A 27,060-nucleotide genomic window follows, 5' to 3' on the forward strand; every position below is an offset into this window, starting at 1 on the left:
GTTCTTTTGGTTTTATTGAAGTAGCTATAACGATCAACCTCATTTCGGGCTCATCCAAAATCATTTTCAAGATTTTTCGATCTTTTTGTCATACATCGTCTTTTTAAGAAAGGAAGTAGGTTCATTGCCATCGATACTCTTATAGCCTGTATGGAATTCAGAAAACCACTTACGGATGGTCGTTTCGTCTAGAGCAGAATGCACAAAAACCCATCAACTAATTTTTTGGCAACAGCAGTTTATCTAATTAAAAACTAGAGTTCCATTAAAAATTGGAATTAATTTGCTCTTCCACAAATAATAAAAAATAAAAATAAAAATTTTGTAATTTGGCGAATAAATGCAAATGAAATTTATTAAAATTTGTTTTCACACAAAATTAATTCGCATATAAAAAGTTGAGAGTACACATTTGTGTATAAACTTTGGAAAACCTGCACCCACCATTAAGATAACACAGCGCACAATGCGCACAGCAAAGGTAACAACAAATCAACCAAATGCCACAAAAGCCACAGCAAGAAGGCTGGCTGGTAAGTGGGGCCCATGGGTCGGTAAGTGCGTGAACTGTCTGTAGCCAAATGCTAGCCAGAGCGTAAGGAATGGCAATATTGCAATAACTGTTGGAGTGCTTGATGTTTGCGTTGCCACTTCAAGTGCATACATACGTATAACGTGGCATGGTACGTGTATATGTATGTGTGTATGTAAGTACTTCTGCAACGCAGTTGACGATAGTCATGTCAATCGTTTTATTGAATGCAAATGCGTCTGCTTACAAACATACTGAAACAATTATAAGCACTTTGATATTGCGGCATGCAACATAAGGCGATTGCTAGGTCATGTCGGTTACTGCTGTGTGCTACCGCTGCAGCGTCGATTGGCAAAGCGCGCGTGTGGCAAGCATGAACTGCTGCAATGCATACACTTGTACATATGTATGTCTGTGCGAACCACTTTGTGGCAAGTACGCTCAGGCTTTGTGGCATGCTTTATGCGTATTCTGTCATTTTCCCAGGAGGATTGTGCGCAGAGCAGCGCTAACAACAAGCAAACAAACAAACAAAACAACTACTGCAATAAGTCGGCAACAACGCTAACAACATCAACGCCGCATAACAATTGAAACATGAACGTTTGCTGCTCTCCCTGCTGTGTGGGCGTTTAGCGTGTTGTTGTTTGCATCTTGCTTTATGTGGCATGTTCATTCATTCGCAACTCACCGCCCGCACTTCATCCGCCACCTTTGCTATAAATGCATTTATGTTAAGTGCACCTCAAAGCATGGCCAAAGCGTTTGCATTTTCATTTGATACACCAACAACAACAACAACAACAAAACATCAATCAATAAGAATACCATATAAATGATAACAACAACAGCAGTTATGTACGTCTGCATTCAGGTTTTGTGGCACTTCCAAATGTTGCATTAACGCACACTAATCGCTGCCACAAGATCAATTAGTTCACACGCTTGTTGTTGGTTGAATTTGTTTGTCAACCTATTTGTTAATTTATTATAAAGACGAAGTTTTTTTGCGAGTTTGCGAATTTCTGATCCCTTCATATCGGTTATAATCTGATAAAAATCTTGGAACATTGTTAGATTAAACAGGCCTCTTGAATAATAATTTGATAAAGTGTAATAATGATTTATATATATATATCAATAATACAATTATTATTAAGTGTTCGTACCCAAAATTAGTTCACACAACAGTGGGCTTTATGTAACTAACCGCTCGGAAACATTTTTCAAAATTATATGGACATATTCTTTCGTACTAGTGCAAAAATTTGGTATTCGTAATGGTCTATTTAAGAACAGGGTAGCTGAAAAAGATATGTATATGCTTAATTGAGGTTTTATAATTTTAAACCTTTCCAAAAATGATATTAAAAATTTGAAATACATGAACCTGAATGTATAAAGATCAAAGGCGCAACATATCAAAATAATTTTGGTATGGGATTTCCAGTTTAAGAGTTCTTATACAAAACACATTCGAAATTTCGAAGTACATTAATTTTACCATCAGCAAGTATTTAACATCTTGATTCATCCGCTATTATAGAGTTAATCTATAATTGGAGACAAGTTTCGTGAAAACGAGGAAACTCAGACAATTTTCACAAAAAAGTCTTTCTATTTACTCGCTTTTTGTCTTCTACTTTAATTGGCAAAAAGTTTAAGGTCAAACAAAGTTTCAGTCGCCCAACGAAATAGTCAATACAAAACCATTTAAAAGTCAACTGCTGCCCACGCCAGATAAGCCAATCCAGCAGAGCAAACATAATCAAGCTTTCTTTGCAACATTTCTTTCGCCACTCATAATTTTCCGCTTTCAACTGCTCTACTGCTCACCCTCGACTATGCACACTTTCATACTTTGTATTCTCATGCGACTTTTTAAAGCACACATACACACATACATGGCAATATTTTTCTGGAACACTTGTTCAAACTCTCTGGCTCACTCTATAATTCATATTTGCTTGGAAAGTTTTTGTCGTTCGTCATTTTATGCGTGCTTCAAATAATCCTTTAGTGGAGAGTTGAGAGTTGAGTAAAGGCGATGGCGTCCTATCAAATCTGTACTTAATTGAGTTCAAAGCAAATGTGATGCCTGTATTCAAGGCTATCCTTTATATACATATGTTTGTATTGGTATGCTGGTTGCGTAAGCTTCAGAAGTTCTCCATTTAAAGAAGCTCTTCGATTTTTTTACATAGTAAGCCACTTTTTGCGCTATCGAAATCCACGTCCGTTGTTCCGTTATGGTACTTCTTTTTATTGCTTTTTTCTTTTATTATTATGTTTCTTACTGTCCACCCTTACTGTTTTTTCATTGTCATCAATTTTTTTAACAAAGTCACTTGCCTGCCTTCGCTTTTTAGATTTTAAATAAACATTGGCTTAAATCCTTTTAATTTTTCACAGCAACCATTTTTGGGTCCGGCTGTGTATGCTTCATTTTCGGTTGTTCAAAATGGACTTTTCGCTCCTTCTCTCTTTTGCCTACACATACACACACACTTGTACAACACTGTATGTTCGCTATTTAAAGCGATTGGTGTGTTTCGATAGCGATTTTCAGCATCGACTTGACTTCTTCTATTATCACTTTTTCTGTTATTTCGGTAAAATTGTTGGCATTGCCTAGTTTGGATTCATCAAAAGTGGAGAAGGGTGTGCAAATTTGTCGAAGCGTATGTTTGCACTGCACTTCTTTATTTCGTCAGTGCAAATATTATTACCTAATTCAAGCTACGCTCTCTTTCAGCTCTAGCCTTCTTACATTATCCTAACCCCCTTTGTTCACTATTTGCTTGATTATTATAGAATTCTTCTAGTGATTATCAGCACTCTGTTCTCTGCTGCAAGTATTTGTCTTTACGCTTAAGTGCTTGAACTGGTAATAATTTGACTATAATTGGAGTGTGCTTTTAATAAATTATAGTTATTCAACAGGCAGGTGGTCCCAATGGAAATTTTGAATTTGAGTTTTATACGAGATTTCAGACATGCTTCACAGTTAGACCATTAGTTATTTCACTTAGATGAATCGAAGCTAGTACCAACATATAGACTGACTCATCACCCCAATTTACATACAGATTGCAAGCTTCTTTGACTTATAAATATGAATGCACTAAACATTCCCTCAATAAATAAGATAAAATATCCGTAGAACTAAAGGAATCATACTTCTTGATAATAAATGTGGATTCTTGTCTTTAGAGAAATTGTAGTAGATTACATTTCAATGGAATTTATTGAGATGTCTACTCAGCTGTTGTACTCGAAGCCAAATGTCAAACGTTGAATTTGAGATTAAAAGATATGTATCAAATCTCTTATTAAAAGTCTAAAGTGTTTCAAGTCCAGAAAGAAGAATTAAAGCTCTCTCTTTCTGTGGAGTGGAAAAAACGAGTTCGAACAATTTTGTTTTAATTTATATATATTATTCGTATATTTGCATTTTTTCCTTCCTCATCGTCGTACTAACTCACCTTGGTTTTCTCATCAATATTCTTTGCCGCGCCTTAATATCATAATTCTTTCTGACTAGTTCCGCTTTTTCTTTAACGTTATCCTATAATACATCCCTACTGCTACCCAGTCACCATCACTTCCTTATTCACTTATCCATTGATTTATCCACCCGGCCACATTTCATTTCACCCCATTCAATCTATGCAATGCACAGTGCCCACTGCTTTTGTCCACTTCAACTCACGGCCTTTCTTTGTCCCTGTGCACAAAGCGAAGTTTCGTGCGCGTTGTGTCCCGCCCGTCTTCGATCGCTTGATTTGTATTTGGTGTAGTAGCGCGTGATTTATGGTGCAACTCTTTTCGATTAGCTGCCAAAGCGCGGAATAAACTTTAACGCTTCAATGTACTTGCATCTTTGTAAGTGTGCTTCGTGTATTTTCAGTTCGTGCAACATTTTGCTGCAACGCCACTTCTGTTACTGTTACTAAGCAAGTAAAGCGGAGTAAATTGTTTCCCATTTCTAAGCCACCCATTGTTGACTGCAGTGGCTCTTACTCAATGCAAGTAACTTTATTTTTTGCTTCCAATGTAGGTGTTGTGCCATAAATATTTGTTATCGCGGAGTAGCATCCAAGCTATGTGAATTTTCGCGTTTACAACTTTTTGTTCAACAGTGAAATAGCTTTTGCAATACAATGTTCCTTGTAATCAAATCTTTCGCTTGAGAAACGATCTGGTTCTGATGTCAGATTCAGCTTTTTCGCAAAACAAACTGACGATTAGTTTTCACCTTCTAAGGTAAGAGGGTGTAGAGCACTTTGGAACCCACTCCAATCAAAATAAAACTTTCGTGTGGTAATATCAGATCTCCTTAAAACATGTAAGTCTCTTTTCTCAAAGCTTACAAAACATAAATGAGAACACCTATAAATATATTCTTGGACTAAATTTCCTAGTAGGCCTTACAAAATTTAAACTAAATTGAAAAATTTTAAACACTTTAAATTAGATACTATCAACGAGTCGTTCCACAAACGCTGGGAAAATTACTATCCTAATTTCATACGTTCTTTTTCTATTTCACACTTTAAAGTTGTCATTTTGCGAGCGCGAACACATTTTGCTTTGCTTCCGTTTAGCTGCGCCATTGATTTTCCTGCTTCCGGTTGCTCCTTGACAGGCTTAACGAAAGCGGAAGCAGTATGTGTAAAGAAGCGCGTGTTGGGTACCCGAGGGCGTGTAGCCCGAGCTTTCATTATTTAAATAAGCTGGTATATGCACGTCTGTATGTGTATGCATTGCCTGCAAATATTGAAAATATTGAAAGTCATAAATTATGCAGTGGAATGAGCTAAAAAGCAACACTTTGCTTAAGTCAGCTCAGCTGGTTCAACTGTCTAAAGCCGGTGGATCAATGCCACAGTGACAACAACAAATAGTGAAGTGACACTACATACTATATACAAACACAAATTGTGGAAAGGATGGGTGTTTTCCCTTTCCCAAATACCGTCCCACCAGTCAACCTAGCGCAAAGCAATTTGTTTAAGAGTAACAGTTGTGTATAAAGCAGTTTTGCAGCTCACTAAAAAGTATCTGCAGAATTTCATTTAGTAAATTGCTACTATAAAGTATTTATATACGGTTTAGATTTACACAAGCTACTTTACACGGTTGGAAAGCAATTTGTTTCGTGAGTTTCGTGAGCTTCGCTTTCAGCAGATCAGCACATGTCAATTATGCTTTTCGAAAATAATTCTGGGTGAGTTGTCGCAGCAAAATCGACAGATACTCCATTTGTAAAATTATTTTTATTTGCTCATTTGAAATCGTCAAGTTACTCATTAGATCTTCCTCTTTTAGTATACTTCCATAAGTCCAGCTTTGGTTTTAGGAAAGCATTACTCGCAATTACTTAAGAACATACCATGAAAATATTTTGTTTATGAATGACGGCGGATCCTGCTAATTAAGTGTTATTTTTACCTTTTCACATTTCTTCTTTAAACTGTGCTCTATGCAGCATGATTAGTTTTATGTCATGCTTTTAATTATTATAATTAAATTATCTTTTTTTTTTTTAATTTCGCTCTCACACATCCTTCCGTTATCTCTATACTGCCAACTCTCTGTCACGTTATAATTCTAATTAAAAAGTTTCCTACATATTTAAGGTTTACATTTTAAAGAAAGTAAAAATCAAAGAGGCACAACAGCGGCAAAACGTTTGACGGGGTGTGTAAGGCGTAATCCCTTATCACAATGAGTTAACTGAAATCTTCAACGGTGCCGTAGCCATGTTCGCTGCAAAAAACTGGCGAGCCAAATACATCCTGTACACGTTAGGAGTTAAGAGACGAAATGAGAGCAATAGCAAACCTTAAGGTGGAGTTAGCAAACATTGGGGGAGTGAGGGCGGAATGTCTTGGGGCTCCGATGTATAAATCAAAATTTGTTTCATTTTCGCTTCAAGCTGGTATGCGACACGGTCGGTATGCGTTTATCGAATTAGCGCCGAGAGCCGGATGCCTTTAGGGCTACAAGGGACAATGTGCTCACGTACAAATGCGAGTATAAATGAGCGCAGAGCAGTGTGAGCGTGAACCGTTTGGGTATGCGGCAGTTGTGACGTAGATATATCGTATAATATGCTAAACTTGCAGCTGGAAAGTGGCGGAGGATGGATGAGTATACATACATATTTGACTTGCGAAGTGCGAAGAATTGAAATGAATTGATATTTTGAACGCTTCACACGTGCGTGTGTGGCGTAGACAGAGCAGATGTAACGGTATATATATACATATTCAAATTCTTCTTTATACACACATACATATACACTAATGTGCCTCAGAGTATTTTAATTCACTTTACACTACGGTTCATAAATACATTTTCAATAAAACCTAATAAATAAATTAACGCACAATCTGTGGAGCAATTAAATTTTGACAGATGCGATTCAAGCGATTGCATTGCCCCAAAGGGCAGAGGCGCTGCACACTGGCAGCCAACTAATAAGAAACTTGCACGCAGGTTACATACATACGAACTGTGTTTGTGTTTGTAGCTTTGTGCCACAAGCGCCGCAGCTTCACATACAAAGCGTCTGACGTATAGTGGGACTTGATAAAGCTAATAGCTTTCGTTTGATAGTTGCTGATGGCTCATGATTGCACTATTTGACTGCAGCGGACCGAAATGCCGCGCCCTGCCATAAATCAAAATGTGACTTACTTCACGCGCGCGCTTGATTGCCAATTGACATACATAACCGCACAAGCATGCAAACACACTCAACATATGAAAGCATGGAAAGGCGATATGCAGTGAGAAATAGAAGCGGAAGCGAGCGGGCATGGGAGATTTAAATGAATATTACGAATCTTTTCACGCTCTTTTCTATCAATATTTGATTTAAGAAAAATGAAAAACATTATTGCATACAAAAAATTAAAGCTTTTAATGAAAAAGCGATATGCGTTTGAATAATGAGGCACCCGGAGCAAAAGCTGTACGACTACTGGGTAACGGCCAAAAGACTGACTTGAGGCGCATTTAACCCATTAATCAATCGATCAGCGACGTAACGCGCAACACGACGCAGCGCTGCTGTGGCGCGATTGCGGCAATTCACCACAGATGCTTATCAGCGTGTGGCTGTGTTGGTGGCAGCAGGCAGCCTACTGCCGTTTGCAACCGCCACTGCGGGTGTCACAGTTGCCATCGACCGCTCGCCGGTCGCTCTGTACGTCCGCGAAGCAACACAAAGTGCAACAAAAGTAAAAAAACTCTCCGGTGGTTGCAGTTGCAGTTCGCCTAGATTTATGACCCTTCAGAATGCTGTTAAATTTAATTGAAGCTCAAAAAGCGCAGCCAAAGAGCGGAGTGTAAAAAATGAAGTGTAAATACATAAATAAAATAGTGGCGATAAAAAGTGAGCCAGCATATTTACAAAAGCGAAATGCTCAGCCGTCAATCGAATTAATTATCAGCGTGTTGCAAAATATTTTTTTTATTAATTTTATTTTTTTTTCAGACGGCAGTCAGAAAGCTCCAGCAGTTGCTGACCGCAGTCGCGATTTCCATGGGAAAACGTAAAAATTGCTAATAACAAAAATTGATTAGTTTCATGTTTGCTGATTTCAGTTTAGTTTCCCTCGCTTTAAACTTCGTGTTGCTACGCTCTCTCCGTTTAGCAGTATGCTTATCTGTGCAACGTTTTGTTGGATTTTCGTGCTTATCATTAATTCATTGGTTTTTTACTTTGGTTTGCGGTTGCAGAAGATTTATTACATTTACCGTACGAAAGCCGACGCCAGTTAAAAAAACAACAACTATGATTTTTTTCATATTTTTTGGGCTGAATAAGTTTTTTTGAGTATTTATTAATTGTAGTGCAATATTTCATTTGCAACATTTTAATTTATCTAAAGATTTCTGATTAATCCAAACTAACTCTATTTATTTATTTCTATTTTAGTGGTTTCATATTTAAGTTTATCTTTAAATTATTTTAGATTGTGTATTGATATTGGAAACAACTTTCACGAACTTTTATATTCATGTGAGACCTTTTGTTATGATAATAAAGTATTCTAAAAAATTATATAATTTATTAATATGTTGTGTAATAATATATTATAATTATTAAAATCCTCGGAAGCTCCGATTTGCTTGAAACAGATTGCAATAAATTTGTTAAGTTGTTGTTTTTGTAATTGTAATGGTTGAAATAGTGTCTTAATATTTATTAGAAATGATGTCAAGTTGAAATCTCCAGGCCGGATAGAAATACCGATCCGTTCCGTGTACGTAGACTTGACTATTCGGAAAAGTTTTCAGTCTTTGGTGGGGTTGTCATTTGAACAAGAGGTGCCAGATCTGAATAATAGAAATGCAATGAATATAAATTTCACTTAATTTCAGCGGAAGTAGAGTAGATTTAAGTTTTTCGAATATATGTATATGTATGTAACCTTTAATATCTTCTTACATATATACGTCTAACTCTTCAGGTATTGGACTTCACGAGATTACTTCTAAAAATACTTTCGGTACATAACAATTTATTTCACTCACTTCTCTTGTGGCACGAACACATAATATGTATGAACTTCTATAAATATCTTTACACACTAATATTAGACGTAGGTGGTTTGAAGTGAGCTTTTCTGCATGGTAACGGTTGTTGTTAATATCCGTTTCCGTTTTATAAATTGTCCTGTCATTTGGTTAAGCATGTGCTCGTCTGACTCACATAACTGTTTTTCAGCGATTCCAGTAAACAGACCCCACCATCGCTCAATCAACTTGTTTGTGAGTGTACACTATAGAAACATTTATCCACTAGTTAGTACAGGCTGTCTCGCTGCCAGACTAAGTATGTTAGTATTGCACTGAAAACAGTTATATGCTACATACGAGTATGTATGTACAGTGGCGGACAAAGAAAGAGGGCACTCTAGAAATTGGGGATTTTTTGATTTCATATAAAAACAACTAATTTTATACTATGTTTACATATAACGAGACGATCTCCATTTACGAGCTTAACTCGATAATCTGTAATTAAGAAACGAGATTTCCCATACAAAATTCCTCTCTGGGTAATCCGAGATTATAAAATTATCTCGTTTTATACAACTAGATTTTCGGTGTTATTCCTAGGTTTATCGATAATTTCGAAGAAAAGGAGAAATGCCAAATGAAAATGTAAACCAAAATGGCCGACAGCGAGAGAAATATGTGTAATACAACAACAAATGCAACACATTTGACAATTGATAATCTCATTTGGCTATAACAGTTTGATTATTGAACGAGATTATTTTCATATGTAAACATACTATTATCTTAAGGACATAAAATAAAAACGTTTTATTATTGCTGAATAATGTACTTACTATAATTAAAATCCACTTTTATAATAGAGTTTGATTTGTTAATGCTACATCGATGTAAAGTAAAGTCTCAAAAAGTAAGTGCCCGTGTTTTTTGTTCGCCACTGTATATTTTAGTGTTTGCCAAACTTTCGACTCTGCGCCCAAATTTCTACAGCTGACATATGTACATATGAGCATGTAAGAGACGAAGCTTCACATATCCCCAAATACTCATACTTATAGTTTTGTATGTAGACATTTAGTTATAAATTGGTTTGTGACCGTCACTTGTGTTTATATGCGTATACAAATATTGTTTTGTTGCTGAAAAACGTTTTGCGGCGACATCTGTTACGCTTCGAAGGAGACGATTTTCGCAAATGTCGCCGTCACCAACAACACGACAAAAGCACACAGTTATCATATTGCCAACGATACTGTTGTATGCAATTTACATGTGTGTGTAGGTATTCAGAATAAACGACTTTTGTTCCTTTTGAGTCGCAGCCACAGACAGTGACAAATGCCCATATTGAAAGGCCATTATTCACCAAAGCCAAATATCCGCATGTCCATTGGTTTAAACACATACAAAAAGTGTATATTTTTCATTTATTGATATTAAGTAACTTCGAAAAAAAGCGAGTGAATAAGTAGTCGATGCCATTATTGGACCTTTTATGCAAAATTTTTATTTTATTTTATTTTATTTTGTTTTATTTTATTTTGTTTTATTTCATTTTATTTTATTTTATTTCATTTCATTTTATTTTATTTTATTTTATTTTATTTTATTTTATTTTATTTTATTTTATTATTTTTATTATACACATTAGTTTTCCATATGTAATCTCAATCGAAACTCATACGCTTCATTTCACACCAATCGCACCCTTTGAAGTTGAAACTCAACCGAAGTGAAACAAAGTTTAATGAAGAAATAATCAATTTAAATACAGCAACTTTAACTTCAAGGAAACAGGCAATTTTTGTTTTAAATTAGCTCAAGCTGAGGCGGCACTAGATCAGACGCGCGATGACATCGGAAGCGATGTTCGTTACGGTTGAGTGGTCAAGCCACATGCAATTGCGAATTCAATGGCATGACTACTTAGAAACAAAAAAAACTTACAAACGCTTAGCGCTTCAGCATGAGACTAAAGGTATTAAAATAATAATGTACCCAACAGTAAATGATTGCTTCTCAATGATGCACGTCGAAAACTAATTTTTCTTGATTGCCAGCAATGAAGTGTGACATGCCGAAGCGTAGCGGCTTGATATCAGTACCTACAAACGGACACAGTTCAGAGCCGGCAGATAATCGGACAGAACTGTAAGTGTTTCTACTTTTGGTGAATTGGTTCTTGGTTGACACCATCAAGTGTTGTTGTTCAAGTGCTGCGCTGCGAAGAACAAAGACTCGCCTTCGGAAGTGTCGTAGTTGGCCACTCATTTGATTTTGACTAATTCGCTGAAGTGTATCGCAAATTGTCGGGGCGTCTCCTCTGAAGTATTACATTCACACGTCCGTCGCTATGGGAAGTTTTCGCGTCAATTGTTTCCAGCAAATTCAAATTGTTTGTTAAGTGACTTACAGAAATCCGTATTGTGGGTAAAGGCAGAAAGTTTTTGAGATAACGTGGCGCGTAACTCTTAAACTGAAATATCTATAACAACACAACAATTCCACCTTCGATATATTTCCATTTGTGATATCTGCTGATGGCGATGTTCAAAAACAAAAAAATTTCAAAATCCAGAATTTTGCTTGAAATGCCAAACCCACCAAATTTGTACCTTATGCTACAATTCTCGGTCACTCATGTTACTCTCTTAATGCTCTATCAAAATGCAATTTCATCATCGCAATAAGCTAATTGGCTCTCGAGCCTTCTATTTTAGTTAGTAGTGGAATTCATATTAAAACCATGCCAGTAAATTGACTGGCAGAGCGGCATTAACTTCTTCAGGCTACTCAGAAAGTCAAAATTCAGTGCAATTGCCATCTATCATAGCTCATTTAGCCTCCATTTCCGGCCAGCATGAGGCAAAGAGCAGAGTGAGTACATCAGTATTTTCATATCGCACCAAATCAAACTACAATTAAGCAGAAAAAGCGAATGTTCATGCTCATTCATGGCAGCAGATAGAGCAACTTATCTGGATGTGGTAGTTAAGGCCAGTACTTCAACAAATCACATTTACAAAAGTACGAATTAACAAATGACGGCTCGGTAAATACATCATTCGTTCAAGTCAGAGGAAAAAATGGAAATGAATTCAAAGAAGGAAAAATATCATAATATTTAAGTAATTTTTAGTAATGATCGCCCGCATGCCAACTGTGTGGGAAAGGGGGTCAGCCGAGTCGAGTGCAACAGACGGCAATACAATCTTATTTTGTTTTTGTTTTTTAATTATTTTGACAGCCATATTGCGTGTGAGATTGCGTTATTAATTCCAGAAACAGTCGCCATGCGCTCAAACAGCGGGTGGGTAAGCGCCATTGCGCTGATCCAGTGGCAAGTAGAAAGCTTGCAAAGTCTATCAGCAACGCATCAGCGGCACACAATTTATTTTCTACATTACCTCAGCTTAGCTACTGTTTTGATTGCTGTCCGAGTGGCAATATGGTTTTGCAATGTTGCAAATGTGCGCAAGCTGTTAAACACGGCTCAGGCGTTAAGCTGCGGCGCTTTAAGCTTGTTTGTGAGCGTGAAATGTGTGCGCAATATTAATTATAATTTTCACAGTTGCAGAGTGTTAAATTGACAGCGAAAATCTTGCTTAGCAATCAATTAAAATGCGTCAAAGCGTAAGCAAATATGTAAGTCCAATGGAAATAATTATCTAGAAATATTTAAGACTAGCAAGTCGTTCCGGCTTCGCTCGGGCCTAAAGAAACATTTCAATTTTGTGCACACACATACACACTCTCCCATACATATGTATGTACTTCCTCCATCTTTTTGCGTGGGGTAATTAAAAAAGGAGTAATATGAAGAAAATTCGAAAACTAAATTAATTAATCTTTTTATAATGAGCTAAAACGTGATTACGACTTCTAGCTTTTGATGTCTGTTACCCTTCTTTTCAATCATGAAGGAGTTGGGAACACTCAGAGTTCGACTCTCTAAGGTGAGCTAATTTTGTGAAATTTTGTTCAGCAAGCTACTACGATCGCTCGATAATCGATTCTCGCGCATGTTCTTAAGAAGTTCTAAAGCGAGCTCTCGGTAATCGGCCCTCTAGCGCCATTGCGATGCGTATTCTCTTCGACTTGCAAGACGATTTTCAGTTGATGAAGATTCTCCAACACGACATCTTTTTGATACCCTCCCCTGGGTATTTCCAGAAAGTTGAGATCTAGGTAGATCATTTTGTGCTTTTTAAAATGAAAACAAATTTAACTTTACACCAAGTACTTATTAGCTATAAAAATGTAATTGAAAAATTATAAGAACTATTCGAGTCACTAAGCTATTTGAATAGTTAAACGGTACAATATATTATTTACTGAAAATTAAAATAAGATTGATTTATTTCTGAAAAACTGATGTTTCGTTTTGATAATTTTTCATTTTCCCAAAATATTCAGAGTGGCAGCGTCTGATGTGATCATGTTTTTTAGGTAAATTGTAATTTAGCGTTTTGAGATTCAAAACAATAACTCTAATGATATGTAGGTAGGCAGAAAAATATTAGGTATATATGTTAGTTAGTATTTTAAAAACAATTATTGGCATATGTACATAGTACGTACATGTAGATAATTTTAATAAATTATTATCCTCTAATAGATCAATGAATATTCTGAAAAAATTATTAAAATCTGTAATCATATAAACAAATAAAATATTTTTGTATCTAAAACGCTATAAACTTCTGTCTGTCGAGTTGCCGTTATGGTGCCGACTGACCTAACAGCTCATTTTTCAAATATCTTACAGTTTTAAACTTGCGATATCTTTCGAATGGAATCCAAATTGAATAATTCAAAAAGTTATAAAATGGTATTATTATAAATAATAGGATTATTTCCAAAGTATAAATAAAAAACATTTAAAGCAGTGACATTTATGTGTATTTTTTAAATGATAAAGACACTTATTGTGACAAAACTAGTACATTATTTTGATCTATAATCAATAGTTTACGCAGCGATTTAAAAAGGTTTTTTATTAATTTTTTCACACCTTGGGTTACATTATTGAAGTTTTAGTATGGATCCCTAACTTTTTTGAAAATTTAAAATAGCCTATGTTCACCACAGATAGTGTAGCTTCCCAACAGGGAAAGAATTTTTCAATTCGGTCAAGTAGTTTCGGAGCCTATTCGAAGCAAACAAACAATCAAATCTTTCCTCTTTATAATATTAGTATAGATATAAGATAGATATAAGGCTGAGGATAGTTCAATAAGACAACAAGTAAGGAAGGGCTAAGTTCGGGTGTAACCGAACATTTTATACTCTCGCAATTTATAAATTTAACTTTATTTATATTATATAATACAAAATTTGATCCACATATTCATCATATATATTTTATAAAGTCCATTGAAAGTTGGAAACCCTAATATTAGGTTAGAAGCACCGAGGTCCTCGTGTTCGATATATGGGGCCTTAAAAACCTATGGTCCGATTTCGGCGATTTTTAGAATGCGGCTGTCACACTATTAACATAGTATTTGTGCAAAGTTCTGCACCGATATCTTCACTAGTAGTTACTTTATATATTGTAAAGTTAGCGATTCAGATCGTCTTCAAAGTTCTGGTATATAGGAAGTAGGCGTGGTTGTGAAGCGATTTGGCCTATTTTCAAAACATATCATTGGGATGTAAGGAAACTATTACAAACCAAGTTTCATTGAAATCGGTTGAGTAGTTCCTGAGATATGGTTTTTGACCCATAAATGGGCGACGCCACGCCCATTTTCCATTTTGTAAAAAAATCTGAGTGCAGCTTTCATTTGCCATTTCTTATGTGAAATTTAATGACTCTGACGTTTTTCTTTAATGAGTTAACCCACTTTTAGTAATTTTCAACCTAACTTTTGTATGGAAGGTGGGCGCGGTTATGATCCGATTTCTTTCATTTTTGGACTGCATTAGGAAGTAGCTAAAAAAAACGACTGCAGAAAGTTTGGTTTATATAGCTCTATTGGTTTGCGATATATGTACAAAAAACTTAGTAGGGGGCGGGGCCACGCCCACTTCCCCAAAAAAATTACATCCAAATATGCCCCTTCATAGTGCGATCCTTCATACCAAATTTTATTTCCATAGCTTTATTTATGGCTTAGTTATGGCACTTTATGTGTTTTCGGTTTTCGCAATTTTGTGGGCGTGGCAGTGGTCCGATTTTGCTCATTTTCGAAAGCAACCTTCCTATGGTGCCAAGAAATAAGTGTGCCAAGTTTCATCAAGATATCTTAATTTTTACTCAAGTTACAGCTTGCACAGACGGACGGACGGATGGACGGACAGACAGACAGACAGCATTCGGATTTGAACTCCACTCTTCACCCTGATCACTTTGGTATATATAACCCTATATCTAACTCGTTTAGTTTTATGACTTACTAACAACCGTTATGTGAACAAAACTATAATACTCTCTTTAGCAACTTTTGTTGCGAGAGTATAAAAATTGTTAACAAAATTCAGTTCTATTATGCATTACACAGCCTAACAAGGCGAAGCATGGAAAATAAATTATCGAAAATTTATATGGTACTATTGGCTTCGACATGCAAGGTGTTATAATATATGCATATATAAATATGTTCACTAACGGACAAACAATCGTTATTTACAACTCAGCTGTAAAGTGTGTCGAACTGAAGTCGCACCGCAAAGGGGTCTCGAAATCGGTGAAATTCGTCATGAGACATTATTATCAACTTTGACATAAGTTTCCACATTACGTACATAAGCGAATAAACTTTTCGTATTAACCAACGTCAATGCTCGGAGTGGGGTTAACACAGCAATAAACGTATCACTAAAGAACAGAAAAAATGCGAATGATAAACACAAATTCGCCAGCAATATTTATTACTAGTTGGGGGGTGACATTAGGGCTATACCAGCGATTTTCGTGAATTTTTTTTTTTAAAGTACTCGATTGAATGTTTGTAAGTTTTTTGGTATATTTTAAGGTATATTTTCAGCTATATTTTAAGATTTTTTTACAAAAATATTCAAAAAATAACGCAGTTATGTGCTGTCTTGTGAGGTACCAAAAAAAAGTAAAAAAATCTGATATTAAAGTTCAAGATATTTCCTATACAATGGCCAACGAGTTTTGAAGAATATCAAAAATTAACAAAATGACGTGGTTCTCAAAAAAATTTCGTTTTTTAGGTAAAAAATGATAGTTTTTTTAATGGCAAATTGGCAATTTTCAACAAAAAAAAAAAAAGATTGTAGGTCATTGTATAGACATAAGTAAGAAATGTCGTTTTGAGAAAAATGCATTTAAAGTTTCGACTATAGCGGCGATTTCTCTTTAGAACACTGTCATTCAAAAACTATTCAAGATACGACCTTTCCGCTCTCTCAGGATATTTTTGTAAGTATTAACGACCGAATAGCAAAAAATAAAAAAAATCGATTTTTTTGAAAATGTCAAACTCTATAGCCCCTTAATACAACAGCGGGTGGGAGTGCCTAAGTTATAAAGTTGTGGTGTGACTTCGATGTCGAATGCGGTTAAACTTTTGACATTTCGTAATAATTTTGATTGCGGTTTCGTAATTGAAGCCAAAGCACGATAACTGTTATATGCAAATAAAAAAACGAGCTTGGAGTGAAGATATATAAAGGATTTAGTAAAGGTGAGTAGAAGTTAGAGAGAGATGAACTAAAGCGAAATGCAAATAGATATATATAGTGGGATGTTTTTATTTCTGATGCACCGACTGAGGGATAAATATATCCCTTCTGCACAAATTGGGTCAAAATGACCCAAATTTAAGAAACAAACGCGTATTACCATGCCTTAGGATGGCTAATTGCTTATAAAACCATTTTGATATCCTCAGTCTGAGTCTTATCATGAGTTGTACGTACACATTTTTTTTTCCAAGACGAGCCAGTTTTTTTACATAATTTTTTAAAAACTTCGTACGCGTATACAATTTGTGGGTCATTTGGCCACCAAGAAAATTTATGGTCAAATGTGACTAAACAGAAAAAGCGTGCTAGTGCTTCATCATTCGGCAGAGGCTAGGGATGATCAGAAAAAGAAACCAGAAATAATACATCACTATAATGCGAATAAAGCAGGTGTTGATGCGCTGGACCAATTAGTAGCAACGTACACATGTAAACGCCAAACGAAACGATGGCCAGTTGCACTCTTTTCCAATATGGTCGATGTTTCGGGATATAACGCATATGTTATATGGACCGAACTTAATCCCGAATGGAACAGAACTACAAACTTTAAGCGGCGATTATTTTTGGTAGACTTGGCCACATCTTTGGTAACCCCGCACATTGCACGCCGAAAGCGAATGCCCTATGGTCCTTCTGCAAAAAGATTTGTGGAAAACATCCAGGACAGCAGCAGACACTCCCAGTTTATCCACGGTCGTGCAGCCTCAAGATTCTCCTTTATGCTTCTTGGGTAAGAGACAAAGGTGTTTTTATTGTCCACATACTAAAAACTCCAACAAGCATTCAGTTCGTTGCGATAAATGCTTGAAATTTATATGCAAACAACATAGTGTAAAGGCAATTATGTGTATAAATTGTCAGAATTAATGTATTTTAACTGACTCCTATTGAAAACAATTTTGAATTTGTTAATTTTATGTTTGAATAATAAAAAAATGAGTTTGCCTATGTAAGTACATATGTATGTATATTGACCCACAAATTGTTTATGGGGGGTACAAAATCAATTTGTGCAGAAGGGATATACATAGATATTTATTTAGGGCATTATAGGTAGAGAATATTAGATTAAATTAGTTACTACAATGCCAGAGATAACTCAGCAGTAGCAGATTTCTCAAACCTCTCGTGACATTCTTCCAAGTGTATGTAAGTAATGATCTAAACTAGTGACAATTTACTGAGTTTTAAACTTCTAATACAGGATTACAAATACTCTGAAAACACCATTTCGACAACTTGTTGGTACTTTTAACCTGGAGTAAAGCCATGCAATGTCTGAGTAAAATTGCCTGGAGCTAAATAACAATATAAGAGGCTATAAGTAGGTATCAGCGGTTTGGAATAGAATAAAATTGCTGTCACCATTGTCCGGCAAAGCATTAAGGGCACATTTATAAACATGCATAACTATTTATACAACTCTACTTATGAGGTTCCTGTTACTCGCTTCTGCCAATAGTTCATATAGCGGAATATGCACTTGCTAGTGAGTATGTAAGTACATATGTATGTATATGCAACTCAGACAGCAGAATTCAATGACTCACAAAGAATTATTTTATAGACCGTAATGTCTTTATGGGTTCAACAATTGCTGTTGTATACTATGAAGGCCAATATCCTTAGCAAATTTGGCACTAACTGTTGCCAAATGATCACATTAAAAAAGCACAATTAAAAATTGAATTGATTTTTCTAGCGCTTTCTAAGCAAAAGAGCAGCTTAAAATGTCAACAGTGGAAATTTAGTGCCTCAATGGCGCCAGTGTTGATTATTCGATTTTAATAGTCACAAATCGTTTAATTTGATTTGTTTTATTTTTTATAGTTTTTAACTCCTTCCTTATTATTTATTTTGTACGCATATTCAAGATTCGTTTGTGCTTCCAGTTGACACCATTGGCTTCCGATCGTTTCGCAATTAAATATAATTCTATTACCAGGAAATATTCCCTCTAGGCTCACTAATAAAAGTTCCAGTAGAAACAATTTTCATTTGTTAGTTAAATTGTAATTTTCCTTCGACTCTATACCTCTAACTCAAACTCTCTCTCTGCACGCGCACTTAATTTGCTGCTGTGTAATTGTTATTTTGCATCGGAAGTAATTTCAAATGCAATGCGAAAATCAATTGATGGCTAAGGAAATTACAGTTGGAATTGTGGTGCGAAGCACCTGTCACCGAGAATGAACTGTTAAATTAGTCAAAAAACTGAAGAGTAGTCAAACTGTATACGGTGTTATTGACAATAGTACTATGGAATTCAACGTTTCACAAATAAATATATCACATAAGTCGATTTATACATATATATACATATGTATGTATGTATATATTCCTTGTTGTCATTCATACTAAATACTTGTACGTGTTTGTTACTTCTTCTTTACATCGAAGTTAATTAGACATATCGATATATATTTGTACCCTGCTGTGGTTATAACTAGTTATAAACCACTTTACAACTACTCTGAACCGATTTGTTTTTTAACCGGATGATTTTTTCATACAAACAGCAGATCGGTGATAAATTTAGCAATAACATATAAGTTCAAATCTGATAAATATTAATCTAATTCGATTTTCATTCAGTTTGGACAGGGGGACTTGAACCCCGTACATTCTCTTTCTAAACCAACCTTCCAAAAATATGGTATATAGCCGATGATTTTATAACTGGAACATTGATTTAGCTTAAGAATTGAAGAAGTCAATAAGATATCACGAAAATAATATTTATATATAAGTACTTATATCTCAAGGGATGAATTATATTTTTAATTTATTTTTTGTACTAACTAGCTTATGTGTCATTGCATAGATAATTATCAAATAATTGCATAAACATATGTAGTGATTATACTGGATTTCAACGTATGGACTACTCCCTCATCCAAGTGGAGCACTATTTTCATTCTTTCTCACTCACTAAAGCCGTTATAATAAATATTGCAACATTATTTACAAAGCACTAATCTGACGTGATACGATTCTCTAATTTCAATATTTGAGTTTCGCTGTCAAGCATGAAGTTAATCAATTACATACAAACGCATTTGTAACAAATATCCCAAAATAAATTTGACCGATTTGAGTAAGAAACTTCTGCGAATATAAATATAAGAATAAAAAAGCACACACCACAATGTATGACAAAAGACTGCGCAGGCTCACTGTCTGAGGAGAGTTCTTACATATATGCAGCAGCACGCCCACAATATGCCGCCATATCAGGTTGTCTCAGGACATTAGACAAATACGTTTGGATACACATGTTTATATGTTGTCGACTCATGAAAGCGTTTGGAATATATGATAACGGAATTACTAATGAAAAATGACTCGAATCAACTCAATTCGCATCAACAAAGCTCAGCCGCATTAATTCGACTACAGGTTTTTGCGACTATGAAAACGTAATTTATTGCCACAGTAGCTATTGGGATTTCAAACACACTTCTTCTAGCTGTCTCCATATTTTTCCGCTATCTTCCAAATCACGTACTTGGCTGTTGCTCGCATCGCGGTGACTCTGAGTGTGGAAGTATTTTCCTGTGCATTTGTGCTGTGTGACTACAAAATTGTGAGTTGCGAGCGTCTGCTACTGCTAAGCCGTCACTTGGGGTATGTTTGCACTGTTATTTCTCCGACGAGCCGCACAGTCTATCACGTTGCGGCTGAATCGGCGTCGTTGGAGGGGCATGTCGCGTGCTGAAACTTGCCTTGCACGTTTTTTACAACTTCCTTCTGCTCCTGTACTTTATATTTTCTTACTTTTCGGCTTCTACATATTTATTCGCCCATTCATATTTGATTTCCACTCAACTTACTTTATTTGTAGACGTTCAATTTTTCTTCCGTCCAATAGGGCACATATTTTTCCTATTCCTTGTTTTCCTAGCATTTCTAGTTGACTTTTGGTTGTGCCACGTTTGCCGTCGCTTTCGCCGTTTGTTAATGCTGGGTCATTTATCAAAATTTCAAAGTCACATTTGGCCATGTCACGCGTTGACGACGACAAAAGTTGCTCTACGCGAAGGCTCTAGTTAGCCCCCTTGCGCCAACCGCGTGTTTATATGTTTGTATTTGGGGAAATGAAGTTTCATGCAGCGGAAGCTGGTACACGTTTGCAGCCGTGACACTTTCGTACAATACAAAATTTCGAATTCCCAGTTAGCGACTTCCCGCTCCGTTATGCCACCAGCAAGTAGAAGCTTAACGCTGTTTGCATAGTCATGAACTTGATTTGCTTCGAAAGCAGTTAGACTCACTTGTTTTAGTTTAGTCAGCAACATATGTCGAGTTGTTGTTACCTACACCCACCACACACATTGCTCAGTATCAAACATCAACTTAATGCATTTTTAAATGGCAACTCACTTGCCACACTGGAAATATACAAATGTAAGTATTCCTTACTTAATTTCGTTACAATGACGAATGTTACATTGTTGTTCGAGAAATTAATATATAATTGGCCAAGGTACTCTAGAAAGAGAAACAGAGATCTTATCAAATTGTAATCTGCAACAACTGACTTTGAGAGTAAAACTCGTTAAATTTGTTGTTTTTTTGGCATTCTATAAAAATATTTTAGTATTTACTTCAAAATTGGGTAAATTTAGTACTGTTAAAAATACCTCTCATGCAGAAACACCCCGAAATTAGATGAAGGAAGTCGCGAGCTGGTTACAATAAAATAAACAAGTAAAGACCCATATGCATTATAATATTCCGTGTTTTGTTGCTTTAAAGTTGAGTTGTTTCAATTCAACTGAGTTGTACGTAATCATTATATGTCTGTTGAGCTATACATTTTAGAAATCATTCATAAAGCTTAAATGATTATGGTAAGTAATGTTATTTATATGAAACAACAGAGACGATGGCGATACAATGAAATGACAAACGATAATTACCTGAGGCCTGCATGTGACTATCACAAAAAGATAATCTGTAGTGGGAGCAGCTACTTGACAGCATACCCCGCCTGAGCCTACTAAACGAAGATTGTGGGAAGTTGCGTTTGAATGCACCGTTGGCTTCTATTTGACTGCCAGCGATTAGCTCGCATAATTTTGTAATTAGTTGAAAAGTCACGTACGTAATAGCTCCGACCCCTACACGAGAGTTGCCACTTAAATGACTCGTACCGTTCTTATGATTCTTATATGCTATTCTGCTACACTCTTTAAATGCGTGAGAATGTAATTTTTAAATGTCTCATCATTTCGTTAATTTTGTATATGTCTATTGTTATAATTTACAGATTTCTATAATATTACCCAATTTGTTTCTATTTTTTTTACAGGTAATAAGACATGAATTGCTTGAACACAATTATTCTGGCGCATATAATATTATTATACATTTTAAAACAGGTAAAATTTAAAATAATAAAAATGAATTTAAAAGTGGAAATAACATACATGGGCCGAAGAATTGACAAATTCCGTTACGGTAAACTATATGAAAAAAAATGCCACGTTTAATGCTTGATAATCCTAGGATTCAGCTGTAATTTGGAACTAACTGCATACTCTTTGCTCTTAGACACAGAGTGCTTTCGCGAAAAATTCGACAAACATAAGACAACTGAAAAGCATTATTGAGTAGCTTACTTTATTACAATTCTAAGCCTAAAACATTTCACCTCCAATATTTTCTGCAAATCCGCCATAATTTAGGATTTTCGACATTGATTTTCGGATTTCCAAAAAGATTCCACCATTAGTTTTCCATTTTCATCTCAAAGAACTTACTGCCTCATCTACCGGTCTACTTTAAAAGCTTTACTTACTCACGACAGTCACTGTTACAATGATAATGATTTAAGCAGCAAAGGCCAAATTGAAAGAGGTAAAAGCAATCATCGTTACAACTTATCAAAAGTGTACTTATCAAACAAACGACGGCATAAATGCTGTGCCATGCAGAACTTTTTTTCATGAGATGCCCTTAGACATTAAAAATGGCAACAATCAGTCAATCTGTGCGAGGCTCTCATCGAATCGTTCACCGGCGCGTTAGAGTAGACGAAAATGAGCTTCAGTGAAGCGTAAAACATCTGAATTCAGTTGTTTGAGACTTGAGTTTAAAGAGTTCGCACAAAAGTCAAAAATCAATGCGCTCGGGTTAAAACGTATTTGTGCTTGCATGGATGGGTATACCTGGTTTGATGAAGGTGGTAATGGCCGGCCCACCTGTGTGGAAGGAAGTCATACAGTTGTCGGAAAATGTCAAATACAAAGACCTTACAAACCATCATCAATCAATTTTGTGCCGCTTCACAAGCTGAAGGGATTTAAAACGTTGGGGGTGGGAGAATGGCAGCTAAAAGGAAATGTAATGAAAAGAAATAAATAGAAATAGAGCAAAACTTAAAAATTGCAAGGTAAATTTGGACGTTATGTCTGTATATCGATTGTAGAATTGTGATTTTTTTCTCATTTGAGTCGATGTTCCTCAGTAATCGATAGGTTGCGGGCTAAGTAACAATACACAACTATTTCGATTAGTATCGTGTTGGCACTTTTTGAGATGTAATATATTCTTGCAGTTTATTTTGCTGATGCTATCAAAATTCAAAACATTTCATTTAGTTTGGCAGTGCTTGCCACCCTGTTCATTATATCCTGCTTTTGTTTTGCCACTATTCAGCAGTGAAGTGTTAAAAAGGTTCCTCTTTTTCGCCGCAACCTAATTGCCACGTTTTTGTTCTACGATCGTGAGACTTCCTGCTTCCGTTCGGCCATTACTCGCGTTGCTTATGGCTTTCGACCCAATTCAATAACACAGCATTCAATGCTCAATTCTCAGTTTCTCATTACCCTTTTTTCAACTATGCTCCCTGCTGCAGGCTCCCCGCCAAATGCCAGCTTCAACTGCGGTTTGTTGTGACACTTGCGAACAATGCATTCGTTATTCTGTGGCTTGGAAATTTACTGCCTTGCCGCAGACTGCGCAATTGGATGCGTGGTGAGCGAATTGAGGACTGTGTGTCATGGCATGACAGTGTTGGGCTGCCAGCTCTGCGGTTGCCTACCACATTACGCTATTGTCATCGTATCTACATACAGACATAGGTATGTGCATTACTTGCATACTTTAGTGCTTCAGCAGTTTATCGCTTTATCGCCTTTGTTTCAAGCATTTGATGGGTTAATGATTTTGTAGTTTTGCAATCGATTTGCGGCTTTCGAGTGGTTAAGTGTATGGATCGGATTGTGTGAGATAAGGGAAAGTGTTCGTACTTGAACTTGCGATATTACCATTACTGCTGTGATAAGCAATCTCAACGTACAGTACTAGTATAATCTATATGTATGTACCTTTGTGTTGAATGAAACAGAATTTTTTTGTTTCTTTTAACAATATAGAAGAGAAATTACAAATTAATAAAATATACTCATAATCTCACCTTCCAAATTTCTCTTTATAAAGTGTTATCATTTTAGATGTTCTCGATTTTTTTAAGGAAAATAACAGAAAATTCAAATTAAGTGGGAAATGTTTATTATCATTTGAAAGAACATTTTTCGACATTTATTTTTTAAAGATGATTTCTTTCAAATGTTGGCCGCGTTTACGTCTCAGATGTTCCATCCAGTCGAGACTTTCGACAGGTAACTCTCGAATAACACGCGTGATATTTTGCTACAAGGCTTCAATCGATTGTCCGCATAGGTTTAGACTTCATAAGTCAAAAAAACTCCATTGACGTGTTAGGGGATCCAAAATATAAAAAAGATAATAATTCGGAAGTCTTTATAATCACCAATATCCGAGGAGTTCCTCTCTAATTATATGTTGTGTGTGTTATATAATAATAAATTTCAATAAAAATAAGTGAGAGTACCTACGACCAAAATAAAAATTTGTATCGCCCTTACGCTATTTATGTACATATATATAATATATAATTAATTAGTAACAAAAATTTCAGCGCTGAGCATTTTGTACAAATTCCTATGCATATTTAAATTTTTGATTATTGTATATGAATATATAATTATATGTATGTATGATGAATTAGCCTTTGAACGTTCAACGACTCAAATAAAACGCAATTCATTTCGATAATCCATAAGAAGGGTGCACACTAAGCCATAATTTAGAAGGAAAGTACCTATTAGTGGCAATAAATTCTCGTCTAAGTGGATCATTAGCATGTTGATAAATATTTATATCTTTAAAAACAAAAATGTGTTACACAAATTACACTGAAGTGTTAATGAGACAGTCTAAAAACAAGAGAGCCTCATTGAAAAAAGGCGAATAACAAAGAGCACAGAATGTGTAGGGATTCCAACCAGCGATGTTAGATTATAGAAGTGCTTATGGAACTAGCGAAATGGCGGAAGTGAAACATTTGTAGCTAGAATTTAGTGTGAAATTCATCTTTCATTTGGTTTAACTGTGCTTAGCGTCCACTTTGTAAAAAGTAAAACGGGCGCTACATTCTTCCTACAGAACATTTTTAAGTGTCCCTACAGGACGTTCAACCCTCGAATCGGAATATGCGTAGTATTGTGGCACGTGTGGCACATACACACCCCTGTTCCGCATTAATTTTTACCCATAGATTTTCAACCTATCCCGATTTTCTGTCAGCAGCAGGCGCAGCGTCGACCAGTAGCACACTTTTCTCCAATCTCTTCCGATATGGGATAAGCAATTAAAATGTGTTAGCGCGTATGCACATTTACGGTTGTATCCCTCAGGACGAATGCAGGATAATGAGCGTGTTGCTCGTTTAGTGTGATCACAGCTTGTGGCACGTTGCGCGAGCGACAGATGTTTTCCAATTCGATTAGATTGTGTTTTTGTTGTTGTTGATGGATTTTACCTCATTTTCCTCTTTATACTGTGGTTGTTGTACAACAACTGAAAAATCGTCTGCAAGTATATGTATATATTTGGTATGCATGCACCCTTACTCCTCAGTGGAATATGCTTCCAAGTTGTTGGCACGTGTATGCCAAGTATAAACCGCTGGCTTATTGCAACATCAAAGTGCAACGCGCTTTTATGCAACACGGACTACCAAATTTATCCATTTGTTAATTGTTGGAAATTTTTACGGAAAGTGTAGATGTTTGTCAGGGTAGTTTTTGCAAAATTCCTCCGAGGGGAGCTTAAGTCTGCGGCAACCCTTGCCTTTCTCTTTCTCAGTCTGCCGGTTAGTGACATTTATCCGTTGTTTACGGCGAGCAGGTTTGTTTACTTATTTGCTGGTAAACTGTTTACAGTGCAAATCAGTGACAGCAAACAAAGCAACTTACAACAAGTTGCAAGCAAAGATAATTTTTTCATAGTGAGTTTGAAGCAGCGACCATCCGTTTAGGTCGCAACAATTTCAGCGACGTGTTCATGCATTCAAATGGAAAATTATGTACTACTTACCACCAAGAGCAACAGCAGTTGGAAGTTCACACCTCAAGAGACAAAGGTGTGCGCTCGCTTGCTTGCTGTTTGTGTGGAACGTGTGGCAACTGCTCGATTATATATTCCCTTGCTGCTGCGTAGTTGTTTTAACCTTTCAATAAGTTGCAGCTTTCCTCAGTCACCACAAATTTCAATATTTTTGTTTACTCTGATGTTGACTCAGCAGAAATAGATTCCTGAATAATGTACTTTCATATAATTGCCTAAATATTAAGATTACATTTCCCCGAGTTTCTGTGTTGAAGCGTCCATTGCGTTTTAAATTAAAAGAGCATATCAACACCACACATAACAGAATCTTGAAAAAAAAATATATATATATAATGTGTAACCAATAGGGTACGATAAAAATCTGTATCGCAATTTTACTGAAAAGCTGCTATAGTTTGTTCGATTCACTAGCCTTTTATTTGCCATATATAATATATAATATATATCATATTTTGATAAATAATCAAATTGCTGTAGTTAAATAAATTTCGATAGGCTTTGTCATAAAGAGGTACCTTTTTCAGCCTTTATTTGACAGAACACGCGTGAGTCGTGTCAAACTGTCATGTTATATTGGTTCAGTATTGATTGGCATTTTATCATGGAAATACTTAAGCCACAACAACAAATACTTGTAACAACGTTTAGAAATTGTTCGACTTTATTATGAAAATTCACGTTCTGTAAAGAATGTGTTTCGCGCGCTTCGCTCAACTTATGGTCAGCATAATCGACATACTGAGGGTACAATTCGCAACACCATCACCCATCTTAAGACCCAGCATTCATTATTAGATAATATTCGACCCAATAGACCACGTCCC

General features: G+C 35.9%; 1 protein-coding gene across 11 annotated transcripts in view; it reads left to right on the forward strand.

Annotated features, from left to right (window-relative positions):
- LOC105218900 (E3 ubiquitin-protein ligase TRIM9) overlaps positions 1-27,060 on the forward strand; it is a 160,240-nt gene that overhangs the window by 92,617 nt on the left and 40,563 nt on the right. The window lies entirely within an intron of this gene.

The sequence above is a fragment of the Zeugodacus cucurbitae genome, chromosome 3 (genome assembly GCF_028554725.1).
Source record: "Zeugodacus cucurbitae isolate PBARC_wt_2022May chromosome 3, idZeuCucr1.2, whole genome shotgun sequence".
Taxonomy (NCBI): Eukaryota; Metazoa; Arthropoda; class Insecta; order Diptera; family Tephritidae; genus Zeugodacus; species Zeugodacus cucurbitae.